Below are 26429 nucleotides of genomic sequence, written 5' to 3'. Positions count from 1 at the left end.
AAGTTCTACAGATTATCTGAATCTTCTGATTATATTATGGACTGTAGATGATGGAATTCCTAAATTCCTTGCAATTTAACATTGAGAAATATTGTTCTTAAACTGTTGGACAATTTTTTTCATGCAGATGTTCACAAAGTGGTGATCCTCACCCCATCTTTGCTTGTGAACAGCTGAGCCTTTTGGGGATGCTCCTTTTATATCCAATCATGACACTCATCTGTTTCCAATTAACCTGTTCACCTGTGGAATGTTCCAAACAGGTGTTCTTTGAGCAATGATCAACTTTCCCAGTCTTTTGTTGCCCCTGCCCCAGCTTTTTTTAAATGTGTTGCAGACATCCATTTCAAAATGAGCAGATATTTGCACAAAAACAAAAAAGTCTACCAGTTTGAACATTTAATATCTTGTCTTTGTGGTGTATTCAATTGAATATGGGTTGAAGAAGATTTGCAAATCATTGTATTCTGTTTTTATTTGCTTTTCACACAACATCCCAACTTCATTGGAATTGGGGTTCTATAACTATCATCAGCATAACGGTGAAATAAAAAAAAAAAGCAGCAATATGTCAAAGTATATCTGTGCCAGGTTTGGCTCAGTTCTGCAGCACAAACATGTCTCTCCCCTTAATCACTACTACTACTACTACTGCTGCTGCTGCTGCTGCTGCTGCTACTACTAAAGTGTTCAGTAGCCGATGTCACTCCCTGTATGTCAAAGTATATGTGTGCCAAGTTTGGCTCAGTTCTGAAGCACAAAATGTCTGTCCTCACTACTACTACTACTACTACCTCTACTACTACTACTACTAAAGTGTTCAATAGGCTATGTCAGTCCCTGTATCTTAAAGTATAGATGTATATGTGTGTCACGTTTGGCTCAGTTCTGCAGCTCAAAAGTGTCTCTCCTCTGAATCACTACTACTACTGCTACTACTACTACTACTACTACTACTACTACTACTACTACTGCTACCGCTACTACTGCTACTAGTGCTCAAGTGCTCAATCGCCTAATGTCACTCCCTATATGTCAAAGTGTATGTGTGCCAAGTTTGGCTCAATTCTGCAGCAATAAGGTGTCTCTCCCCTTAACAACTACCAATACTAATACTGCTGATATTACTACTGCACTACTACTTCTACTTCTACTACTGATACTAAAGTGTTCAATAGTCTATGTCACTCCCTGTTGTTGTTGATGTTCATTCGGCTGCTCCCGGTTTTGTTCGGGGTCGCCACAGCGAATACAGCCAGATCTGCATTGGTAATTGGCACAGGTTTTACGCCGGATGCCCTTCCTGACACAACTCCAGTTTTACCTGGAGAAACACACACAGCCGCTGGTGTTCCAAAGAGGTCTCCCATCCAAGTACTAACCAGATTCTGCTCTGCTTAGCAGTCTATGTCACTCCCTGTATGTCAAAGTATATGTGTGCCAAGTTTATCTCACTTCTGTAACACAAAACTGTCTTTCCCCTTAACTACTACTCCTGCTGCTGCTACTACTCTTACTACTACTACTACTACTACTACTACTACTACTAAAGTGCTTAATAGCCTATGTCACTCCCGGTCACTCCCAAAGTATGTGTCTGCCAAATTTGGCTCAATTCTAAGGTCTGTTTAAACAGGAACAGAACATATAAATGCACACACACACACACACACACACACACACACACACACACACACACACACACACACACACACACACACACACACACACACACACACACACACACACACACACACACACACACACACACACACACACACACAGAGTTGGCTCTTATAGATTGCACAAAATACAATTACAATTTGTTCAGCAGCTCTTCACAAAAGACAAAAAGGACACAATAAATCACTAAAAATGCTACAAAAAAAAGTCAGTTTAAAAGTGTGGACAGCAGAAAGTCCACCCAGAGTTAAACACCTGTGACTTAAACATTTGACACCTAGTCTTCAGAATTCACTCTGTGATTCAGTCAGGCCTTGTCATTTGAAGAATTCTGCAAAAAACGTAACTGAGTCATCTTGAACCCTTTGATTGGGTTTAACCCATATGGGCACCAAATCTTTTGAATTAAGAAGTTATGACCTTGAATTTGACCTTTCAGGTGATATATGACTTGATATGTTTCATCGCAACCAAAGATGTTTAACCAGTTTCTCAGAAGAGACATTATTTTAAATATCTCTAATAAAGCAGTGGGTCCAAGTTTTGAGTTTGACCTGTGACCTTGACTTCTAACTCATTTTTTCTCAAAAATCAAATCTCTTTGTACTTGGTTGAACCTCAGTCATTCTACCAAATTTGGTCCAAATAGAATCAAAACTCTGAGTTATTTTGTTCAGTGGATGGATAGAAAGACACAAACGTGTGAACTCTGTAAAATAAAACACTCTTTCCAAAATACCTCAAATGAAAGATGCGCCGCATTTCCAGCTGTTGTACTGTTTTGAGCTACACAATAGTGTCAGAACGGTTTGTAGAAAAGCCACGTGCAGGTGCAAGAAGGATGAGCTACATGTGTCTTTGACAGTTTTAGGGACTCTTTGTAAAATGACCAGATTACAGTAAAAAAATAAAGCATTTAAGGACTTGATTATAACGACGTGTCAGTGTTATCAATTTTTTTTGAACCCTCTTGATAAAAGTGTCGCTTTAACAATTTGATATCATAGCAATGCTAACTTTGTCAGCATTTTTTAATGTCTTATGTTAACCAGCGTAACTTTAGTTAACGTACTGTTAACTACTTTTTGCAGCTGCTTTTATATCACCATATTGTTTCATGTTTAGTTTTATAAAATTTTGTCACTCTGCTCTGAAAAAAATTGTTACGTAGATTTACATGATTTTAAATATGTACAAAGCCCACTTATGTTTCACATTGAAGAACCTTTTTGCACAAATGTACATGAACAATAAGTATTTTATCAAACGGTTTGCTGAAGCAGTTCTGACAAATGTTGTTTTGTAAAATACCGGGTCGGCTCAGAATGTAATCAGACAAAAAAGAACAGAAGAAGAAGAAAACAGAACAGAAGAAAATTAAATATGTAGACATTTATAAGAATATTATTACAAGTTATAGAATATAATATAGAAGTTAAGAATATTATTGTTTTGATACTTCATGATTTTGATATAGCGTGTGTTATACGCCGCACCACTTAAAAACTAAAATTTAATATGCAGAATATTAAAGTCATATTTTTAACTCCTCACTTATTTGTGAGCAAGGAAACAAGCACATTTAATGCAAAAGCACAAACTACATGTTGACTAAAGGTTTTCTTACCAGACCGGTCAGTCGCTTCAGTGCAAACATAAATAAAATAATAATAATAAAAAAATTATTACAGTCCATGCACCCTTCTGAAATGTTCAAAGCCTGTGAGTTTATCCTGAGGCCGTGCTGCAGCCCGGGCTGAGGGATTAAGACCCGAGCATTGCGTCTCCTCCCTCCCCCACGCTCATCCCCACTGGAATCTCCCAGGATCTGCACCCGCCCCACCTCCCACAGGAACCATTGGTACAGTCCACAGGTTCCACTTACAAACCGAGGGGACGTGATGGAGACAGACTGTGATACTCTTGATCCTGCACAGAGAGGTCAGAGGTCTTTCTGCAGCTGCTAAAACTGCAGCTTGGAAGTGGTAGAGACAACTTGTTCAAGGGCCCTTCAGTAGGGCAGATGCTTGTTGTCATGGAGACATTAATCCTGGTTTTCGTACCACTCCAGTGCATGAGATTACATAAATGTTCAGATGATTTGCTGCGGGTGCTTCAGTCATTTTCTGCGAGGAACACAACAGGAGGAACGCTGCATCATTTTCACCTCATGTGCACACGCCCGTGTGATGCACGTCACCAGCCAAAGCAGATAAACCCTCCAACATCAGACTGGTGTTTGACCCATGATGTCACAAACACACTGAAGCAACACGACGGCTGATGACTGATTTTATACGACAGCAGACAGCAGGAAGTCAAACAGAGGAAATGGTGAAGTAAGTTCTGGACTGTGACGGAACACCGACCGGTACGTCTGTGTGATGTACGAAGACAGTGTCCTCCCACACACTCGTACACCGTGAATGTTTAAAAAGTGAGCAAGATACATAGAGACAAGACAAGACGAGAACCAACTCAACAAAAATAAAAATTCTGGTGTCGGTTTTATTGTTCAAGTGGCATCTGATGTCATGAAAGAACACAGGATCCAGATTAAAGAAACCACTGACGCAGGATCCTAATTAAAATAACTATGGACACAGAATCATGATTAAAGTAACTACGGATGCAGGATCCTGATTAAAGAAACAGCTGAAACAGCATCCAGATGACAGAAACACTGACATGGAATCCAGATGAAAGAAACCACTGACACAGAATCCTAATTAAAGTAACTACGGACACAGGATCCTGATTAAAGTAACAGCTGAAACAGCATCCAGATGAAAGAAACACTGACATGGAATCCAGATGAAAGAAACCACTGACACAGAATCCTAATTAAAGTAACTACGGATGCAGGATCCTGATTAAAGAAACAGCTGAAACAGCATCCAGATGACAGAAACACTGACATGGAATCCACATGAAAGAAACCACTGACACAGAATCCTAATTAAAGTAACTACGGACACAGGATCCTGATTAAAGTAACAGCTGAAACAGCATCCAGATGAAAGAAAGACTGACATGGAATCTAGATGAAAGAAACCACTAACATGGAATGCAGATGAAAGAAACCACTGACACAGGATCCTAATTAAAATAACTACAGACACAGAGTCCTGATTAAAGTAACTACGGATGCAGGGTCCTGATTAAATAAACAGCTGAAACAGCATCCAGATGACAGAAACACTGACATGGAATTGTTATGTGTCGACGCAGATTGAGGAGCGAACCTGCGTCAGACAGGACCCAGCACTAAAAACAACCAAGAAGCGGTTCCATGAACAAAAAACAATTTATTTTTCACCTGTGCCTAAATAAATCATACAAAAAAAAACCCAACCCAATGTCCTTCAGGAGGAGTGACTGCTGGCACGCTCTCCAGTGTTCACGGGGAGAGAAGTCCGATGCTCCTGGACTCACTACCAACAAACAGACACCCCCCAGGTGGACACGACAAACTGATTCTCTGTTGAAGCACAGAAGATGTGAGGCACGTTAGCTATTATAGCAATTTCTTTCACAGAACACATGCTATCAGCAACACATCAAGGTTTATACTTTTTATCTTTATGCACATGAGCAGCTTCTCACAATAAGTGGAGGATCACTTATCCTGCACGCCACAACAGTGAGAAGCAAGCCACACCATTCTCATCACAATTTCACGTATACTATGTAGCAAAACCTCAAGTTATTATCTACAATTAATACAACAGTTAATTACCTTTACTGTGTGCTGACAGCATGTGTCCTCACCCTTCCTTGCTTCACAGGCTTATTGTGTCAAACCCAGGTGCGGTCCTCAGCGTCTCACAAACGAACATCACAAGGTCGAGTTCCCGGCAGTTCTGCTTGGCTCACACCTGCCTTAAAAGCAGAACGCCATCCAATTATCTGCTACAGCTGAAAGTCTTTAGGGCTGCACGTGAGCACCAGTCCCAGGTGCCTCACATGATATTGACGAGGGTGAGGATTCTTCAGCCAGCACCTTCTTTTCCACAGACAAATCAGCTTCCATGCCACCTGAGGAGCAAAGAAAAGAAAACAACACCAAAACCTCCAGCCACACCCCCCGACACACAACAGTAATCCTAATTAAAATAACTACGGACACAGAATCATGATTAAAGTAACTACGGACGCAGGGTCCTGATTAAATAAACAGCTGAAACAGCATCCAGATGACAGAAACACTGACATGGAATCCAGATGAAAGAAACCACTGACACAGAATCCTAATTAAAGTAACTACGGACACAGGATCCTGATTAAAGAAACAGCTGAAACAGCATCCAGATGAAAGAAAGACTGACATGGAATCTAGATGAAAGAAACCACTGACATGGAATGCAGATGAAAGAAACCACTGACACAGGATCCTAATTAAAATAACTACAGACACAGAGTCCTGATTAAAGTAACTATGGATGCAGGATCCTGATTAAAGAAACAGCTGAAACAGCATCCAGATGAAAGAAACCACTGACACAGGATCCTAATTAAAATAACTACGGACACAGAATCATGATTAAAGTAACTACGGACGCAGGGTCCTGATTAAATAAACAGCTGAAACAGCATCCAGATGAAAGAAACCACTGACACAGGATCCTAATTAAAGTAACTACGGACACAGGATCCTGATTAAAGTAACTACGGATGCAGGATCCTGATTAAAGAAACAGCTAAAACAGCATCCAGATGAAAGAAACACTGACATGGAATCTAGATGAAAGAAACCACTGACACAGGATCCTAATTAAAATAACTACGGACACGGGATCCTGATTAAAGAAACAGCTGAAACAGCATCCAGATGAAAGAAACACTGACATGGAATCCAGATGAAAGAAACCACTGACATGGAATGCAGATGAAAGAAACCACTGACACAGGATCCTAATTAAAATAACTACAGACACAGAGTCCTGATTAAAGTAACTACGGATGCAGGATCCTGATTAAAGAAACAGCTGAAACAGCATCCAGATGAAAGAAAGACTGACATGGAATGCAGATGAAAGAAACCACTGACACAGGATCCTAATTAAAATAACTACGGACACAGAATCCTGATTAATGTAACTACGGACGCAGGGTCCTGATTAAATAAACAGCTGAAACAGCATCCAGATGACAGAAACACTGACATGGTATCCAGATGAAAGAAACCACTGACACAGAATCCTAATTAACGTAACTACGGACACAGGATCCTGATTAAAGAAACAGCTGAAACAGCATCCAGATGAAAGAAAGACTGACATGGAATCTAGATGAAAGAAACCACTGACATGGAATGCAGATGAAAGAAACCACTGACACAGGATTCTAATTAAAATAACTACAGACACAGAGTCCTGATTAAAGTAACTACGGATGCAGGATCCTGATTAAAGAAACAGCTGAAACAGCATCCAGATGAAAGAAACCACTGACACAGGATCCTAATTAAAATAACTACGGACACAGAATCATGATTAAAGTAACTACGGACGCAGGGTCCTGATTAAATAAACAGCTGAAACAGCATCCAGATGAAAGAAACCACTGACACAGGATCCTAATTAAAGTAACTACGGACACAGGATCCTGATTAAAGTAACTACGGATGTAGGATCCTGATTAAAGAAACAGCTAAAACAGCATCCAGATGAAAGAAACACTGACATGGAATCTAGATGAAAGAAACCACTGACACAGGATCCTAATTAAAATAACTACGGACACGGGATCCTGATTAAAGAAACAGCTGAAACAGCATCCAGATGAAAGAAACACTGACATGGAATCCAGATGAAAGAAACCACTGACATGGAATGCAGATGAAAGAAACCACTGACACAGGATCCTAATTAAAATAACTACAGACACAGAGTCCTGATTAAAGTAACTACGGATGCAGGATCCTGATTAAAGAAACAGCTGAAACAGCATCCAGATGAAAGAAACCACTGACACAGGATCCTAATTAAAATAACTACGGACACAGAATCATGATTAAAGTAACTACGGACGCAGGGCCCTGATTAAATAAACAGCTGAAACAGCATCCAGATGAAAGAAATCACTGACACAGGATCCTAATTAAAGTAACTACGGACACAGGATCCTGATTAAAGTAACTACGGGTGCAGGATCCTGATTAAAGAAACAGCTGAAACAGCATCCAGATGAAAGAAACACTGACATGGAATTTAGATGAAAGAAACCACTGACACAGGATCCTAATTAAAATAACTACGGACACGGGATCCTGATTAAAGAAACAGCTGAAACAGCATCCAGATGAAAGAAACACTGACATGGAATGCAGATGAAAGAAACCACTGACACAGGATCCTAATTAAAATAACTACAGACACAAAGTCCTAATTAAAGTAACTACGGATGCAGGATCCTGATTAAAGAAACAGCTGAAACAGCATCAAGATGAAAGAAACCACTGACACAGGATCCTAATTAAAATAACTACGGACACAGAATCATGATTAAAGTAACTACGGACGCAGGGTCCTGATTAAATAAACAGCTGAAACAGCATCCAGATGACAGAAACACTGACATGGAATCCAGATGAAAGAAACCACTGACACAGGATCCTAATTAAAGTAACTACGGACACGGGATCCTGATTAAAGAAACAGCTGAAACAGCATCCAGATGAAAGAAACACTGACATGGAATCCAGATGAAAGAAACCACTGACACAGGATCCTAATTAAAATAAGTACAGACACAGAGTCCTGATTAAAGTAACTACAGATGCAGGATCCTGATTAAAGAAACAGCTGAAACAGCATCCAGATGAAAGAAACACTGACATGGAATCTAGATGAAAGAAACCACTGACACAGGATCCTAATTAAAATAACTACGGACATGGGCTCCTGATTAAAGTAACTACGGACACAGGATCCTGATTAAAGAAACACCATCCAGATGAAAGAAACACTGACATGGAATCTAGATGAAAGAAACCACTGACACTGGATCCAGGTCAGACAGTGGAGTGTGTCAACACATCTAAATATCTTGGAACTGTCACTGATGACAAACTGAACTTTGAGGCAAACTGTGACGCTGTGTACAAAAAGGTATGGCAGCGCCTCTATTGTCTGAGAAAACTGTTCACTTTTAACATTGACAGAACCATGCTGACCTTGTTTTATCGTGCTTTTAGAGAATCAGTTTTATCCTTCTGTCTTGTTTCATGGTTTGGAAGTGTGTCCCTAAAAAGCAAAAATTGTTTAAATAAAATTGTGAAATAGTCCAGCAAGCTGATTGGAGAGTCTCAGCTTCAAGCAGAATCCCTGTGTACTAAACAGGTACAGAGGATACCTGGTTCGATTCTCAGAGAGGACTCCCATCCTCTTCAAGGTGAGTTTCAGCTTGTTGTGTGGGCCACTGAAGAGGAGGTACTGCTGGCCCACCACCACCAGATGGCGCCCTGCTTGGAGTGCGGGCTTCAAGCACGAGAGGGCGCCGGAACCACTGGGAGTGACAACTGTCGCTCTTCATCAGCACCAGCTGTCACTCATTCAACCCATCACCATAAAGGCCGGACTGCAACTCCACCTCCACGCCGAGAAATCATCTACCATACAGGTAATTTTCTCTGCTGAATCTAAACCGAACAATAGTCTGATCTCTTTTGCAGCCGTTTTCCTGTGACAGATTCCTTGTCTGCTGTGTTGGCGTTTGATGTGGACTGCGACGGCTTCACCTCCCACCCCACTCAGATAAGTGGTTGTCTCAGGAGCTGTCCGAGTGTGTTATTGGAGGTGGAGGTTCTCCCTCCTAACTGAACACAGACTGTGGGATTACTGAGTGTGCGTACTCACACTCATCAAACTGTTTCTGTTCTCTGCCAGCAGTACTGGGTCTGACTGCTGAAGACAGTGGCCACCTGGGGCGCAGGGCTTGGCGGCTCCGGTGTTCTTCAGATCCGTTGGTGGTGGAAGCTGTGTGGGTTCCGGCTCTTCTATCACCGGACGTCTTCTATCTTTGAGCCTGCCACACGCCACCTTGTGTATGATTGACATTCCGCAATATTGTTATTGTCTGTACTTCGATGTGCGCTTCACAACATTAAATTGTTACTTTTGGCTTATCCATTGTCCGTTCATTAACGCCCTCTGTTGTGGGTCCGTGTCACGACACCTTCCCAACAGGATTTCTCGGCCAGCGTCATGGATCCCGAGGGGCGTCAACCATCGCTTGAACAGCCAATGGAAGAGCGAGGTGCACAGGCGCCAGCAGGAGGCGTGTTAGGTGAGCTGCAGCACATCTTAAACGCCTTTACTGCTTGGTTGGACTTAGTTACCGAGCAGAGCATTGTTCTCAATCGAAGGATGGAGGCTCTCACCGCCCAGGTGGAAGCGCATGCTCAGGGCGCTGCTGCAGCACCACCTCCTGGTGACCGAATGCCAGAGACAGACATTCCACTGGTCGTTCAACTAACCCCCCACCTTCCCCTGAAGCATACATAAGCCCTCCGGAGCCATACGGAGGCTGTGTGGAGACGTGCGCGGACTTCTTGATGCAGTGCTCGCTTGTCTTTTCACAGCGTCCCATCATGTACACGTCAGACGCTAGCTGGGTGGCTTACGTTATAAATTTGCTTCGAGGAGAGGCACGCGCCTGGGCTACGGTGCTCTGGGAGCAGAATTCACGGCTCCTAACGATTTAAACTGAGTTTGTGAGGGAGTTCCGACAGGTGTTAGACCACCCTCATAGAGGCGAGACCGCTTCAAGCGTGCTGCTGTCGATAAGACAGGGGTGTCGTAGCGCAGCGAAGTATGCAGTCGACTTCCACATCGCGGCAGCGTGAGCCGGCTGGAATGCTGTTGCGCTCCGCGCCGCCTTTGTAAACGGATTGTCTCTGGTCCTTAAGGAGCACCTGGTGGCGAAGGACGAGCCGCGGGATTTAGACGGGCTTATCGACCTCGTTATATGGTTAGACAACTGATTAACAGAACACCGACAGGAGTGAGACGAAGGGCATGGTCAGGCACAAGCCGTCCCTCTTCCTCCCGGGTCCGAAAGGGAGCCGACTTCCCCACGCTCCACAGCCAGGGCTCTCCAAGTGACGACAGCTCCCCCTGCTGACGTTGCTATGGAGACGGGCAGGGCCAAAAAGCGATCAGATCAGAGACATAGGAGGCTGATCCGTGGAGAGTGTTTTCTCTGCAGCTCAACCGAGCACATACAGAGAGAGTGCCCCAAACGGTCAAGACAGCAGCACTTGTCCTTAGAGACTGGGCTAAGGGTGGGTCACAATGCCCATGCGGGGAAACCACGAAGATCTGCACGTATCCCAGTCACGATCCTGAGTGGGGATCTAACCCTTCACGCCCCAGCACTGGTGGACACGGGGTCGGAGGGGAATCTGCTGGACAGCAGATGGGCAAAGGAGGTTGGGCTCCCTCTAGTGGCATTACCGTCACCATTGTCGGTGCGGGCACTAGATGGCACCCTTCTTCCACTAATCACACACCAGACACAGCCCGTGACTTTGGTTGTTTCTGGGAATCACAGGGAGGAGATTGTGTTTTATGTAACACCTTCTACCTCCCGAGTGATTTTGGGTTTTCCATGGGTGTTAAAACACAATCCCCGGATTGATTGGCCGTCTGGGGTTGTGGTTCAGTGGAGCGAAACCTGCCACCGGGAGTGTTTAGGATCCTCGGTTCCACCCGGTGTGACAGCTAAGGAGGAGGTTTTAGTCCCCCCCAATCTGGCGGCGGTGCCAGCCGAGTACCATGACCTTGCTGACGTCTTCAGCAAGGATCTGGCACTCACGCTGCCCCCACACCGTCCGTACGATTGTGCCATTGATTTGATACCGGGCGCTGAGTACCCGTCCAGCAGGCTGTACAACCTCTCACGTCCGGAACGCGAATCAATGGAGACCTACATCCGGGACTCGTTAGCTGCCGGGTTGATCCGGAACTCCTCCTCCCCGATGGGTGCTGGTTTCTTTTTTGTGGGCAAGAAGGACAGCGGACTCCGTCCATGCATTGATTACAGAGGGCTGAACGAGATCACGGTTCACAACCGATACCCGTTACCTGTGTTGGATTCAGTGTTTACGCCCTTGCATGGAGCCCAAATTTTTACAAAATTGGATCTTAGGAATGCTTATTACCTGGTTCGGATCCGGGAGGGAGACGAGTGGAAGACGGCATTTAACACCCCGTTAGGTCACTTTGAGTACCTGGTCATGCCGTTCGGCCTCACCAATGCGCCCGCGACATTCCAAGCGTTGGTTAATGACGTCTTGCGGGACTTCCTGTTATGTGTCGACGCGGGTTGAGGAGCGGACCTGCGTCTGACGGAACCCAGCGCTAAAACAACCAGAAAGCGGTTCCAATAACAAAACAATTTATTCTCCCCCTTTGGTGCATAACAAAGTGTACAAACAAAAACTGCGTCGGTCTGGCGGAGTGAAGGATGGCACACTCTCCAGCGCCCAAAAGGATCGAAGCCCAGCGCTTCTGGACCCACGTTCACCGCCAAACACCCCCCAGGTGGACACGACAAACCGACTCTGCAAAGGATAGAAAAGGTGAGGTAAGTCAGCAGCTACAACTAATATCCTTCACAAGGCACACACTATCAGCAACACATTCAGGTCCGAGTTCAAGCTTTATGTAAATGAGCAGCTTCTCACAACAGGTGGAGGATCATCAGTCCGCATGCCACGGCAGTGAGAAGCGAGCTGCACAACTCTCATCAAAGTTCAAATATACTGTGTAACAAAATACCAAGTTACTGTTAACAATTATTCAGATAATCAATCACCTCTGATGTGTGCTGACAGCATGTGTCCCTCACCCTTCCTCCTTCACAGGCACAATGTGTCAAACCCAGGCGCGGTCCTCAGCGTCTCACAAACGAACATCACAAGGTCGAGTTCCCGGCAATTCTGCTTGAATCACACATGGCTTAAATGCAGAACGTCATCTCATTATCTGCTTCAGCTGAAAGTCTTTAAGGTTGCACGTGAGCACCATCCACAGGTGCTGCACATTACGTTGATGAGGGTGAAGGACTCTTCTGCCAGCACCTTCTCCACAGACAATAAATCAGTTTGCATACCACCTGGAGAGCAAAGAAAAGAAAAGAACACAAAAATGTCCAGCCACACCCCCCCAACACACAACACTTCCTGCATCGGTTTGTCTTCGTATATCTAGACGATATACTCATCTTTTCTCCGGATCCTGAGACCCATGTCAAGCATGTACGTCAGGTCGTACAGCGGTTGTTGGAGAACCGGCTATTTGTGAAGGGCGAGAAGTGCGAGTTTCACCGCTCTTCTTTGTCCTTCCTGGGGTTCATAATCTCCTCCAACTCCGTCGCCCCTGATCCGGCCAAGGTTACGACGGTGAGAGATTGGCCCCAACCAACAAACTGTAGGAAACTGCAACAGTTCCTCGGCTTTGCGATTTTCTACAGGAGGTTCATTAAGGGCTACAGTCAGGTAGTTAGCCCCCTGACAGCCCTGACCTCCACTAAGGTCCCCTTCACCTGGTCGGATCGGTGCGAAGCCGCGTTTAGGGAGTTGAAGTGCCGGTTTTCTTCTGCACCAGTTCTGGTGTAGCCTGATCCTACTCGACAGTTCACAGTGGAGGTGGATGGCCCTGACTCAGGGATAGGAGCCGTGCTGTCCCAGAGTGGGGAGTCCGATAAGGTTCTCCACCCTTGTGCCTATTTTTCCCGCAGGTTGACCCCGGCTGAGAAGAATTATGACGTCGGCAATCGGGAACTCCTTGCGGTGAAGGAGGCTCTTGAAGAGTGGAGACACCTGTTGGAGGGAGCGACGGTGCCCTTCACGGTTTTCACGGACCATCGGAACCTGGAGTACAAGCCCGCTGGTCACTGTTCTTCGGGCGCTTTGACTTACAGATTACATACCGCCCCGGGACCAAGAACCAATGGTCGGATGCCCTGTCCCGGGTGCATGAAGAGGAGGCCAAGTCCGAGTTGTCAGACCCCATAGAGACCATCATCCCCGAGTCCACTGTCGTGGCCACTCTCACCTGGGACGTGGAGAAGACCGTCCGGGAGGCCCTGACATGGAACCCGGACCCAGGGACCGGCCCGAAGGACAAACTGTACGTCCAACCAGAGGCCAGAGCTGCAGTTTTGGACTTCTGTCATGGTTCCAAGCTCTCCTGTCATCCCGGGGTGCGCAGAACCATGGCAGTGGTCCAGCAGTGCTTCTGGTGGGCGTCCATGGAGGCCGACGTCCGGGACTACGTCCAGGCCTGTACCACCTGTGCCAGGGGCAAGACTGACCATAAGAGGACTTCAGGACTCCTCCAGCCCCTACTGGTACCTCACCGCCCCTGGTCCCACATCGGCCTGGACTTTGTCACGGGCCTCCTGCCGTCCCAGGGCAACACCACCATCCTCACGATAGTGGACCGGTTCTCCAAGGTGGCCCACTTCGTGGCCCTCCCGAAGCTCCCAACGGCCCAGGAGACAGCAGACCTCCTGGTCCATCACGTCGTGCGTCTGCATGGGATACCAGCGGACATCGTCTCAGACCATGGCCCTCAGTTCTCCTCTCAGGTCTGGAGGAGTTTCTGCAGGGAACTGGGGGCCACCGTGAGTCTCTCTTCCGGGTATCACCCTCAGACAACGGACAGGCAGAGCGGGCCAACCAGGAGCTGGAGCAGGCCCTCCGTTGCGTTACCTCCGCGCACCCGATGGCCTGGAGCACCCATCTGGCCTGGATTCAGTACGCCCACAACAGCCAAGTGTCGTCAGCCTCTGGCCTCTCCCCGTTTGAGGTGTGTTTGGGGTACCAGCCCCCATTGTTTCCACTTGTGGAGGGAGATGTCGGTGTGCCCTCGATCCAGGCCCACCTCAGGAGGTGCCGCCGGGTGTGGCAGACCGCCCGTTCTGCCCTGTTGAAGGCCCGGACGAGGTCCAAGGCCCATGCAGACCGCCGGCGTTCCCCGGCCCCTGCATACCAGCCCGGGCAGGAGGTGTGGCTTTCAACCAAGGACATACCACTCCAGGTCGAGTCTCAGAAACTGAAGGACCGCTTCATCGGACCATTTACAATCCTCAAAGTCCTCAGTCCTGCCGCGGTGAAGCTGAAGCTGCCGGCTTCACTGCGGATCCATCCTGTCTTCCATGTGTCACGCATCGAACCTGACCATATTTCACCCCTCTGTTCCCCCCAGACCAGCTCCTGGATGTCCGTCGGAAGAGCCAGGGGTTCCAGTATTTGGTGGACTGGGAGGGGTATGGACCTGAAGAACGCTCCTGGGTGAAGAGGAGCTTCATCCTGGACCCAGCCCTCCTGGCCGACTTCTACCGGCGGCACCCGGACAAGCCTGGTCGGGCGCCAGGAGGCGCCCATTGGGGGGGGTCCTGTTGTGTGGGCCGCTGAAGAGGAGGTACTGCTGGCCCGCCACCACCAGATGGCGCCCTGCTTGGAGTGCGGGCTTCAAGCACGAGAGGGCGCCGGAACCACTGGGAGTGACAGCTGTCGCTCTTCATCAGCACCAGCTGTCACTCATTCAACCCATCACCATAAAGGCCGGACTGCAACTCCACCTCCTCGCCGAGAAATCATCTACCATACAGGTAATTTTCTCTGCTGAATCTAAACCGAACAATAGTCTAATCTCTTTTGCAGCCGTTTTCCTGTGACGGATTCCTTGTCTGCTGTGTTGGCGTTTGGTGTGGACTGCAACGGCTTCGCTTCCCACCCCACCCATATAAGTGGTTGTCTCAGGAGCTGTCCGAGTGTGTTATTGGAGGTGGAGGTTCTCCCTCCTAACTGAACAGAGACTGTGGGATTACTGAGTGTGCGTACTCACACTCATCAAACTGTTTCTGTTCTCTGCCAGCAGTACCGGGTCTGACTGCTGAAGATAGTGGCCACCTGGGGCGCAGGGCTTGGCGGCTCCGGTGTTCTTCAGATCCGTTGGTGGTGGAAGCTGTGTGGGTTCCGGCTCTTCTATCACCGGACGTCTTCTATCTTCGAGCCTGCCACACGCCACCTTGTGTATGATTGACATTCCGCAATATTGTTATTGTCTGTACTTCGTTGTGCGCTTCACAACATTAAATTGTTACTTTTTGGCTTATCCATTGTCCGTTCATTAACGCCCTCTGTTGTGGGTCCGTGTCACGACACCTTCCCAACACAGCTGCTCCCTTCAGGTCAGAGGTTCAGGGTACCACCTTGTAAAACCAAACGCTACAAAAACAATTTTGTACCAGTAGCCATCAGTGCTGTTATCAAGTAAAAGAAACTTAAATATAACTTAATTTAATTTTTATCCTTTGGCTTGGTATGTCATGTTTTTACGAGGTCTGTTAGAAAAGTATCTGACCTTATTATTTTTTTCAAAAACCATATGGATTTGAATCACGTGTGATTACATCAGACATGCTTGAACCCTCGTGGGCATGCGAGAGTTTTTTCACGCCTGTCGGTTACGTCATTCGCCTGTGGGCAGTCTTTGAGTGAGGAGTGGCCCACCCTCTCGTCGATTTTTTCATTGTTTAGGAATGGCTCAGAGACTGCTGCTTTGTTTGATAAAAATGTTTTCAAAAACTGTAAGGCACAACTGAGTGGACACCATTCAATAAATTCAGCTGGTTTTCGGTAAAAATTTTAACGGGTGATGAGAGATTTTGGTCTGTAAGTGTTGCTTTAAGGACGGCCCACGGCGCCTGATGGCGATCTGCGCTCCGAGACGGCGTCGTCTCGCTGTTACAAGCTGAAAACTTTCACATTTCAGGCTCTGTTCACCCAGGTCGTCGTCAGAGAACAGAGAAGTTTCAGAAGAGGTCGGCATGAGGAGTTTATGTGGACATTCCACTGTTAAAGGAAATTTTGTAATGAAAGAATGTGCGGGCAGATTCGCATGTCGGCCCGGACCCGACCGCGGGGGGGTCGCGACAGGAAAAACACCTCCGTTGGAAACATTAACGGACAAGTTGGAACATGCCCAAGCTGTTAAACAATTTCTCAGTTACTCACTTGTTGAAAGCCATCAAAAGCCGCCTGAATTTTACAAATGGTTTTCAACACGGAGGTGTTTTTCCTGTCGCGGCGCAGACGGATTTGCGTCGTCGTTGCGGAAACGACTCGGCGAATTTGCCCGCACGTTCTTTCATTACAAAATCTCCTTTAACAGTGGAATGTCTGCATAAACTCCTCATTGTTGTGAAAGTGACGTGACACGGACCCACAACAGGGGGCATTAATGAACGGACAATGGATAAGCCAAAAGTAACAATTTAATGTTGTGAATCGCACAACAACGTACAGACAATAACAATATGGTGGACTGTCAATCATACACCAGGTGACGTGTGGGCAGGCTCGACGATAGAAGACGCCTGGAGAGAGAAGAGCTGGATCCCCACACAGCTTCCACCACCAACGGAGCTGAAGAACACCGGAGCCGCCAAGCCCTGCGCCGCAGGTGGCCGCTGTCTTCAGCAGTCAGACCAGGTACTGCTGGCAGAAGACAGAGACAGTCCAAATGAGTGTGAGTTCGCACACTCAGTAATCCCACAGTCAGTCTTAAGTAAAGGAGGGAAAACCTCCACCTCCAATCACACACACGATGTATCTGTCCTTCAACTTTTGGGATTCCACTTGCAGGGGAATGTCCTTTGTGGAAAGCCAAACCTCCTGCCCAGGCTGATACGCAGGGGCCGGGGCTCGCCGGCGGTCTGCATGGTTCTTGGCCCTCGTCCGGGCTTTGAGCAGGGCAGAGCGGGCGGTACGCCACACCCGACGGCACCTTCTCAGATGGGCCTGGACCGAGGGCACCCCGACCTCTCCCTCCACTAGCGGGAACAATGGGGGCTGGTACCCCAAACACACTTCAAATGGGGAGAGGCCGGTGGCAGACGAGACTTGGCTGTTATGAGCGTACTCGATCCAGGCCAGATGGTCACTCCAGGCCGTCGGGTGCGTGGAGGTCACGCAACGGAGGGCCTGCTCCAGTTCCTGGTTAGTCCGCTCTGCCTGCCCGTTCATCTGGGGGTGGTACTCAGATGAGAGACTGACGGTGGCCCCCAGTTCCCTACAGAAACTCCGCCAGACCTGGGAGGAGAACTGAGGACCACGATCCGAGACAATGTCTGATGGAATCCCATGCAGACGCACGACATGGTGGACCAGGAGGTCTGCAGTCTCCTGGGCCGTCGGGAGCTTCGGGAGGGCCACGAAGTGGGCCTCCTTGGAGAACCGGTCCACTATCGTTAGGATGTCATAGTTCCGTTCAGCTGGTGTCAACCTGCGGGAAAAGTAGGCACATGGATGGAGAACCTTGTCGGACTCCCCGCTCTGGGATAGCACGGCTCCTATCCCTGAGTCAGAGGCATCCACTTCAACAACAAACTGGCTCTTGGGATCGGGCTGCACCAGAACCGGTGCAGTCGAGAACCGGCGTTTCAACTCCCTAAACGCGGCTCAGTAATCCCACAGTCTGTCTTATGTAAAGGAGGGAGAACCTCCACCTCCAATCACACACACTCGTGCAGCTCCTGGTCAACCACTTATCTGAGTTGGGGTGTGAGGCGAAGCCGTCACTGTCACACCAAACGCCAATCCTCCAGATAAGGAAACACTCCAGGAAAACGGCTGCAATAGAAGTTCAGGTAAAACACACACAGTGTCAGTCAGCAGAGAAATTACCTGAATGGTAGTTGATTTCTCGGCGGGGAGGTGGAGTTGCAGTCCGGCCTTTATGGTGGTGGTGATGAGAAGTGAATGAGTGACAGCTGGTATGGATGATGAGTGACAGCTGTCACTCCTGGTTGCTCCGACGCCCTCTTGTGCTTGAAGCCCGCACTTCAAGCAGGGCGCCATCTTGTGGTGGTGGGCCAGCAGTACCTCCTCTTCAGCGGCCCACACAACACTCATGCCTACTTCTTCTGAAACTTCTCTGTTCTCTGACAACGTCCTGGGTGAACAGAGCCTGAAATGTGGAAGTTTTCAGCTTGAAACAGCCAGACGGACGCCACCTCCAACCGCACCACGCCGATTCGCTTTGTAAGCTGTCCTTAAAGCGAAAGAAACTCCACAATCTGTCATCAGCTGTTAAACTTTTCACCGAGAACCAGCTGAATTTCTCGAATAGTGTCCACTCGGATATCCCTCACAGGTCCTGAAAAAATTTTGATAAAGCAACGCGCGCTGTCTCCAGCAGCGTCTCAGACAAAGGATTTCAGCCAAGAGAGCTGGACCAGTGCTCACTCAAAGCCTGCCCACAGGCGAATGACGTCACTGACACGCGTGAAAAAACTCACGCATGCGCACGAGGGTTCAAGCATGTCTGGTGTAATCGCACGTGATTCAAATCCATATACTTTTTTTTTTTTTTTATAAAACTGCCGGTTAGTTTTCTAATAGACCTCGTAGATGTTTTATCTATTTATGTTCTAACTCATCTTGCTTTTATTTTATCTTGGGGCCGCCCTTGTTGTTCTTTTAGCTTTTTAGCACCGAAGTCGTTTTGTCTTATTCTATGTTTAGCTGTGTGTTTACCAAATGAGAAGACTCACTCACTGCAAACCAATTTTACCCAAGGGTACAATAATAAATTGGAATCTGATTAAAGAAACCACTGACACATAATCCAGTAACCACCGACACATAATCCAGATTAAAGAAACCACTGACACAGGATCCTAATTAAAATAACTAGTCACAGGATACTGACTAAAGTATCTACGGGCACAAGACCCTGATTAAGGAAACGGCTGATGTGTGTGTGTGTATGTGTGTGTGTGTGTGTGTGTGTGTGTGTGTGTGTGTGTGTGTGTGTGTGTGTGTGTGTGTGTGTGTGTGTGTGTGTGTGTGTGTGTGTGTGTGTGTGGGCACACCTCCCTGGTCTGCGTCTGTGTCTTGGCATGTGGGTGTGTGTGAGTGTACGAGCATGCGGCTCCCTTCTGCATGCCTCAGTTCCTGTGAGTGTGTGTGAATGCGATCCTCTCTGTCTCTCTGTCATGTGAGTGGTTGTGTCATGTCTGTCGTCCGTGGTCTTGTCTTTATGTTGTCCCCACCCCCTGTCCGCCAGTCTTTTGTTTTACTTGCTTTTTTTTTACTTGCATTTACTATCTGTGTCTTCGTTTATGTGGCAAGTGCGTTTATTGTGTTCCATTGTTATTTCTCTGTTTCATGATGTTAATGGTCAGGTTTTTGGCACTGCTTCTTATGTGATCTCTGTGTGGCTCAGGTTGTCTGCTGATTTCTCATTATTTTTGTAATTTCATGCACTTTAGGTCTTGGTTTACTATTTCATGATTTGATTTTCCTCTCATCTCGGGTTGTCTGTTTATTTTGTATCTCTGTGTATTCTTTTATTTTCCCCTTGTGTCCCCACTCTTCCATTCACCCTTGTTACACCTGTTGTTGTTTATCAGTTGAGTTATTTAAGCCTCGCCCATTTCACTGCTCTTCGCCGGTCGATTACATTTGTCCTGTCATCTGCCATGCGCCCTGTTAGTTATCCTGATTGTAAGTCTTTCCACCCAGCTGTCTTCTCTGTCAGTTGTTGTGGTTAGTCACTCGTTTGATCTTTGTGCAGTCATTTGTGGGTTGGGGTTTTTGTGTCACGTTGGATCATCCTGGTTGCCACCTTGGAGAATTAAAGTACTTTGGTTTTTGCACTTAACCCTTTGTGTCCTGGCTGCCTTGCATCTTGGGATACAATCCTAGCTCAGAGTGGCTAAACCACAACAGAAATGGCTAAAACAGAATACAGATGAAAGAAACCACTGACAGAATCCAGATTATAGAAACCACTGACACAAGATCCAGATTAAAGAAACCACTGACACAGGATCCTAATGAAAGTAACCACTGACACGGGATCCTGGTGAAAGAAACCACTGACACAGGATCCTGATTAAAGAAACCATCGACATTGAATCCAGATGAAAGAAACCACTGACATGTGATCCAGTTGAAACAAACAACTGATATGGGATCCTGGTTAAATAAACCACTGACACACGATTCCAATGAAAGAAACCACTGACACAGGATCCTGATTAAACAAACCACTGACACAGGATCCTGATTAAAGAAACCACTGACACAGGATCCTAATGAAAGAAACCACTGACACGGGATCCTGATTAAATAAACCACTGACATGTGATCCAGTTGAAACAAACAACTGATGGGTGATTCTTTAACTACGGGCACTATTGGCCTTGTAAATGTAATTTTCACCACACCATTGCCTTACAATATAAAGCACCTTGGGGCAACTGTTTGTTGTGATTTGGCGCTATATACATGTGCTCTGATGTCACTGTTTATCTCCATAGAAACTACCCAAACAATCTTTCATACAAACTGTTTAAAGGGACATTACAGTGTTGTGGTGGAAATTACGGCAATAGTGTGGGACAACTACATTTTGTTTAAAAAAATCACAACAGTTGTATGACATTGAATACCCCAATTATGTTTTGATTATTTTACTGATATTTTAGTCAGAGATATTTTAAAACATTAGAAAAAACGTTTCTTTACCACTCATTTTTATCATTGAAGATCAAAAGTCTGGGTGTGGGACAAGCACAAAACGGCAATATTTGCATATAATGATGCTGAAAAAAGGTGAAAAAGTCATCATAGACGACTAGAACAAATTTCTTAACACACTTTCATTGTAAAGATAACTATAAAAGTGTGAAATTTCCCCTTTTTTCTATTTTTCATACAATATGATCAAAGGACATAATAAGTGCCCATAGTCTAAGAATCACCCTGATATGGAATCCTGATTAAAGAAACCACTGACATGTGATCCTGATTAAAGAAACCACTGACACAGGATCCTAATAAAAGTAACCACTGACACGGGATCCTGATGAAAGAAACCACTGACACAGGATCCTGATTAAAGAAACCACTGACATGGAATCCAGATGAAAGAAACCACTGACATGTGATCCATTTGAATCAAACAACTGATATGGGATCCTGATTAAAGAAACCATGGACATGTGATCCAGTTGAAACCAACAACTGATATGGGATCCTGATTAAAGAAACCACTGACATGTGATCAAGTTGAAACAAACAACTGATATGGGATCCTGATTAAAGAAACCACGGACACAGGATCCTAATGAAAGAAACCACTGACACAGGATCATGATTAAAGAAACCACTGACATGGAATCCAGATGAAAGAAACCACTGACGTGATCCATTTGAATCAAACAACTGATATGGGATCCTGATTAAAGAAACCACTGACATGTGATCCAGTTGAAACAAACAACTGATATGGGATCCTGATGAAAGAAACCACTGACACAGGATCATGATTAAACAAACCACTGACACAGGATCCCTGCATCCTTATCCCTATATATGCTGGGTCCTCTTCTGCGCATGTCCAAACCATCTCAGTCTCACTGTCCTGACTTTGTCTCCAAACCGTCCCACCTGTGTTGTCCATCTGACATGTTCATTCCTAATTCTGTCCATCCTCAACACTCCCAAAGAGAATCTCAACACCTCCAGCTCTGCCTCCTGTCTTTTTGTTAGAGCCACTGCCTCTGGTCTCACTGCTGTCTTGTAGACTTTCCGCTTCACTCTTGCAGATAGTTTGGTCGCAAATCACTCCTGCCACCCTTCTCCACCCTGCCTGCACTCTTCTTCACCTCCCTACCACACTCTCCATTACTTTGGATCATTAACCCCAAGGATTTCAACTCATCTACCTTCACCACCTCTTCTCCTTGTTAATGCACTATTCCACTGGGTTCCCTCATCATTCACACACATACTCAGTCTTGCGCCTACCAGCTTTCATTATGCTTTGCTCCAAACTGGTAGAAGAAGCAACTTTTGCCAAATGATACATGATAAAGTTGGATCTTGGGGAAAAAGGCAGTTTTTCATGGTTCCAGATGGACAGACCAGCCTGACCAGGATCATCGTGTTAATTGATACAAACCCCTTCAAATTCATTCTTCATATTCAGAAAAATATCCACATACACACATCATGATGCAAATTCATTCATATGACACTAGGCTAGGCTAAGCAGTGCCCCCCCCCCCCCCCCCCCAACAGAAGACATGGTACGGTCCACTCTGAGACATCATTACACAGAGTTGATGTCTTCCATAGAGGCAAAGCCCTCTAATCCCAAAACCAGATAAATCTAGTGCAAAGAGGATTAGCTTGACCCCAGCAGAATCAATGGCTAAATTTAGCCTGCATGCAGTCTCCATTTAACCTCACCTCCAAGCCCCGCCTATGACTCCATTTACTCCACTGGCTCGCCAACAGCTGCACCAATCACATGTTATAGTGAGTCGCCACATCACCACGAAATGGTCACAGGTTTCCAATACAATAATCTACCATTTCCGCTCAGCACGGCCGGTTTGTTCCACACCTGAAGCACAAGATCAGCCGCTGGTCGTTAGCACCCAAATCTGAACCCCTCGGCACAGCTCGGACCTTTGAGTATTTTTTGTGGCTGCTCCACAAACATGGTTCTAAATCTGAACTTCATGAAGATAAAAACTTTCTTCACACATCACAGACAAATTCTCAGCACATTGTCAGAAAGGAGAAGTTATATCCTGCTGGGCCCATGTTCGCAAAGCATATCAGAGTCCGCTTAGAGAGCTCCCAAATCTGAGAGTGATCCAGGAAGTGTCTGAGAGCAACTCTGAGCAAGGAGCAGACAGAAACGTTTGACTTTGTGAGGAGGTGGGGTTGACCCTGTTACTAGGTATGATGCAGTCTTCTAAGACCTGTGATTGGTTGTCATACAGAGGGAAAGAGAAAAAACAAATGGGCTCTGCGCTCGTAGTTATAAATGGTCAGTAAAATCAAATGATCACATAACCTGAGCTGTATTAAGAAATGTGTAATCCTGAAAATAATTTAATGTCATGATGATGAAACAATGAAATTAAATGAATTGTTACACAGCTTCATAATGTTTGAATGTACCTCATTTGCATCCTGATTATTATATTGATTAGCTTATTGTTATGTTTACTCTCCATGCTGGTAAGGCCTCATTAAAAAAAAGTTTATCATCCCCGCCCGCATGCTGAAATTGGCCCGTATCAATTTAATTTTTTATTTTGGCAAATTTCATTGACGGTGATACAGCCAGTGCAAGAACCAGCACGTCCGCTAGGTGGTGAGTATGCTTTAAGCCGAAGACAGCCGAAGTTTACCAAGCAGGACCCAGGAACTTGTCACTTGTTGTCACTGACAACCACACACATGAAGACGATTGTCGATAAAGCCAAGAAGCTGAAGCCATGGTAGTTTGAAGTTTGTGTGTCTGTGGTTTGTAAAGTGTTTTTAGGATCACAATCAATAAGATTAAATATTTCACCCCACACACTGACATCTAGCGGACATAAACTGATCCAAATAGTAAATTCACAAACACAGATTAAAATTTGAGTGAAGGACTGGGAAGCAACCGAGAGGTAATATGTCATGGTTTGTCCCTTGTCAGACCTATGCTATGGTTTGTTCCCTGTCTGTTCCGTCTCTTGGCTCTTCTATCTGGCCCTGGTCCTTGATTTTCTGTTTGTTATACTTTACACTTGCTGCGTTCCATCTTAGTTTTGTTTATTTATCTATTTTTTGGTCTTTCTTTTGTTTGTCTGGTTTGATTCTTTTGTCCCTTTCATGTTGGGTTTTTAATAGGCCATTGGTTTTGTTTGTCTTTGTTTTACGTGTTTTATTTTTGATCACTTTTAGTTTTGGGTGGTGTCACTGTCACAGATTTTTCTAGCCACTGCTCCTGTCAGTCATGTCCCATCTGTCATTGACCCGCTCGTCTCCTGTCTTCCCTTGTCATCGTCTTGTTCGTCCACACCCCCGTCCTGAGTGTTCTTCGCACCTGTCTCACATCACGCCCGATTGCCTGCTGTGTATTTATGCCTCATGTGTGAAGTGTTTCACTGCCAGTTCGTTGTGCTTTTTACCACAGCCCTCATTCCAGCCTTTGAATCGCAGTCTTTGTTTAGTCATTTCTCATTTATTTATTTAAAAGGGACAGTACATATTAATGCACATATGAATATGTAAATATGTCAGATTGTAGCCATAGGCTAATTTCCATCTGTAGTCCCTGGCAGACTGATGTAGAAGTTAATAAACAGTTTTCAATAAGAACACACAAAACGTCACAGGAACTTACAATACAACAACAGACTAGATTACATAGGGGTCACTAACTACTACAGCGAGAAGACACAAGGCTGGACAACAGACAGGAAACAAGAGGACACTTGGTCAGAGCATGAACGGGTCTCTTACACAAACTCAGGCAAATGAGGGCACATAGATAAAAAAAAGCTGCAAAATCTGTTGTGAAAGTGTAGTGACACGGACCCACAACAGGGGGCATAAATGAACGGACAATAGTAAGTAAGTCCCTTCGGCTGCTCCCTTGTTTGCACTTGGGGTCGCCACAGCAAATCCAAGGTGGATCTGCATGTTGAATAGGCACAAGTTTTACGCCAGATGCCCTTCCTGACGCAACTCCACATTACATGGAGAAATGTGGCAGGGGTGGGACTTGAACCCGGAACCTTCTGAACTGAAACCAAGCGCATTAACCACTTGGCCACATATAGAAGGAGTTAAATTTGAACACTTTACTGTTGTGAATGCCACAACCAAACACAGCAGATTATAGAATAAATACAAAGTCAATGGATAAAGGTGTTGTGTGGGCAGGCTCGACGATAGGAGATGTCCGTCTAGAGAAGAACCGGAACCACACGATTTCCTCCGCCACCGAACCCGAAGGATACTGGAGCCACCAGGTCCTGAGTCCCTCAGGTGGCCACCATCTCCGCGTGTCGGATCTGGTACTGCTGGCGAAGAGCAAAGACAGTCAAGTGTGGGTGTGTGTACACCCAGTAACAACAACGGTGGGAATTCCACCTCCACCTCAGATCACACACTCATGCAGCTCCTGTTTAACCACTTATCTGGTTGGGGTGTGAGGCGAAGCCGTCGCTAATCACACCAAACGCCAATCCAGCAGATAAGGAAACATCACAGGAAAACGGCTGCAAAAAGAGCTCAGATTATTTGTCAGAGTTGACGATAGCTGAGAAGTTACCTCCGTAGAAGAACGATATCTCGGCGACGTGGTGGAGGTGTCATCCTGCTTTTATCTGGGGTGAGTGCAGATGATCGGTGACAGCTGTCATAGTTGATGAGTGACAGCTGTCACCTCTGTTGTGTGGGCCGCTGAAGAGGAGGTACTGCTGGCCCACCACCACCAGATGGCGCCCTGCTTGGAGTGCGGGCTCCAAGCACGAGAGGGCGTCGGAGCCGCTGGAGGTGACAGCTGTCATCTATCAACACCAGCTGTCACCCATCACCACCACTACAAAGACCGGACTGCAACTCCACCTCCTCGCCGAGAAATCAGCTACCATTCAGGTAACTTTCTCTGCTGACTCAAAACATTGAGTAATAATCTGTACTTCTTTGCAGCCGTTTTCCTGTGGTGTGTCCTTATCTGTGGGATTGGCATTTGGTGTGATCAGCGACGGCTTCGCTTCACACTCCAACCAGATAAGTGGTTAGACAGGAGCTGCACGAGTGTGTGATTGGAGGTGGAGGTGCTCCGTCCTAACTAAACACTGACTGTGGGATTACTGAGTGTGCGAACTCACACTCATCAGGACTATCTCTGTTTTCTGCCAGCAGT

This window comes from Thalassophryne amazonica, chromosome 2 (genome assembly GCF_902500255.1).
Source record: "Thalassophryne amazonica chromosome 2, fThaAma1.1, whole genome shotgun sequence".
Classification (NCBI taxonomy): Eukaryota; Metazoa; Chordata; class Actinopteri; order Batrachoidiformes; family Batrachoididae; genus Thalassophryne; species Thalassophryne amazonica.
Note: the sequence above shows the minus strand (reverse complement) of the source record.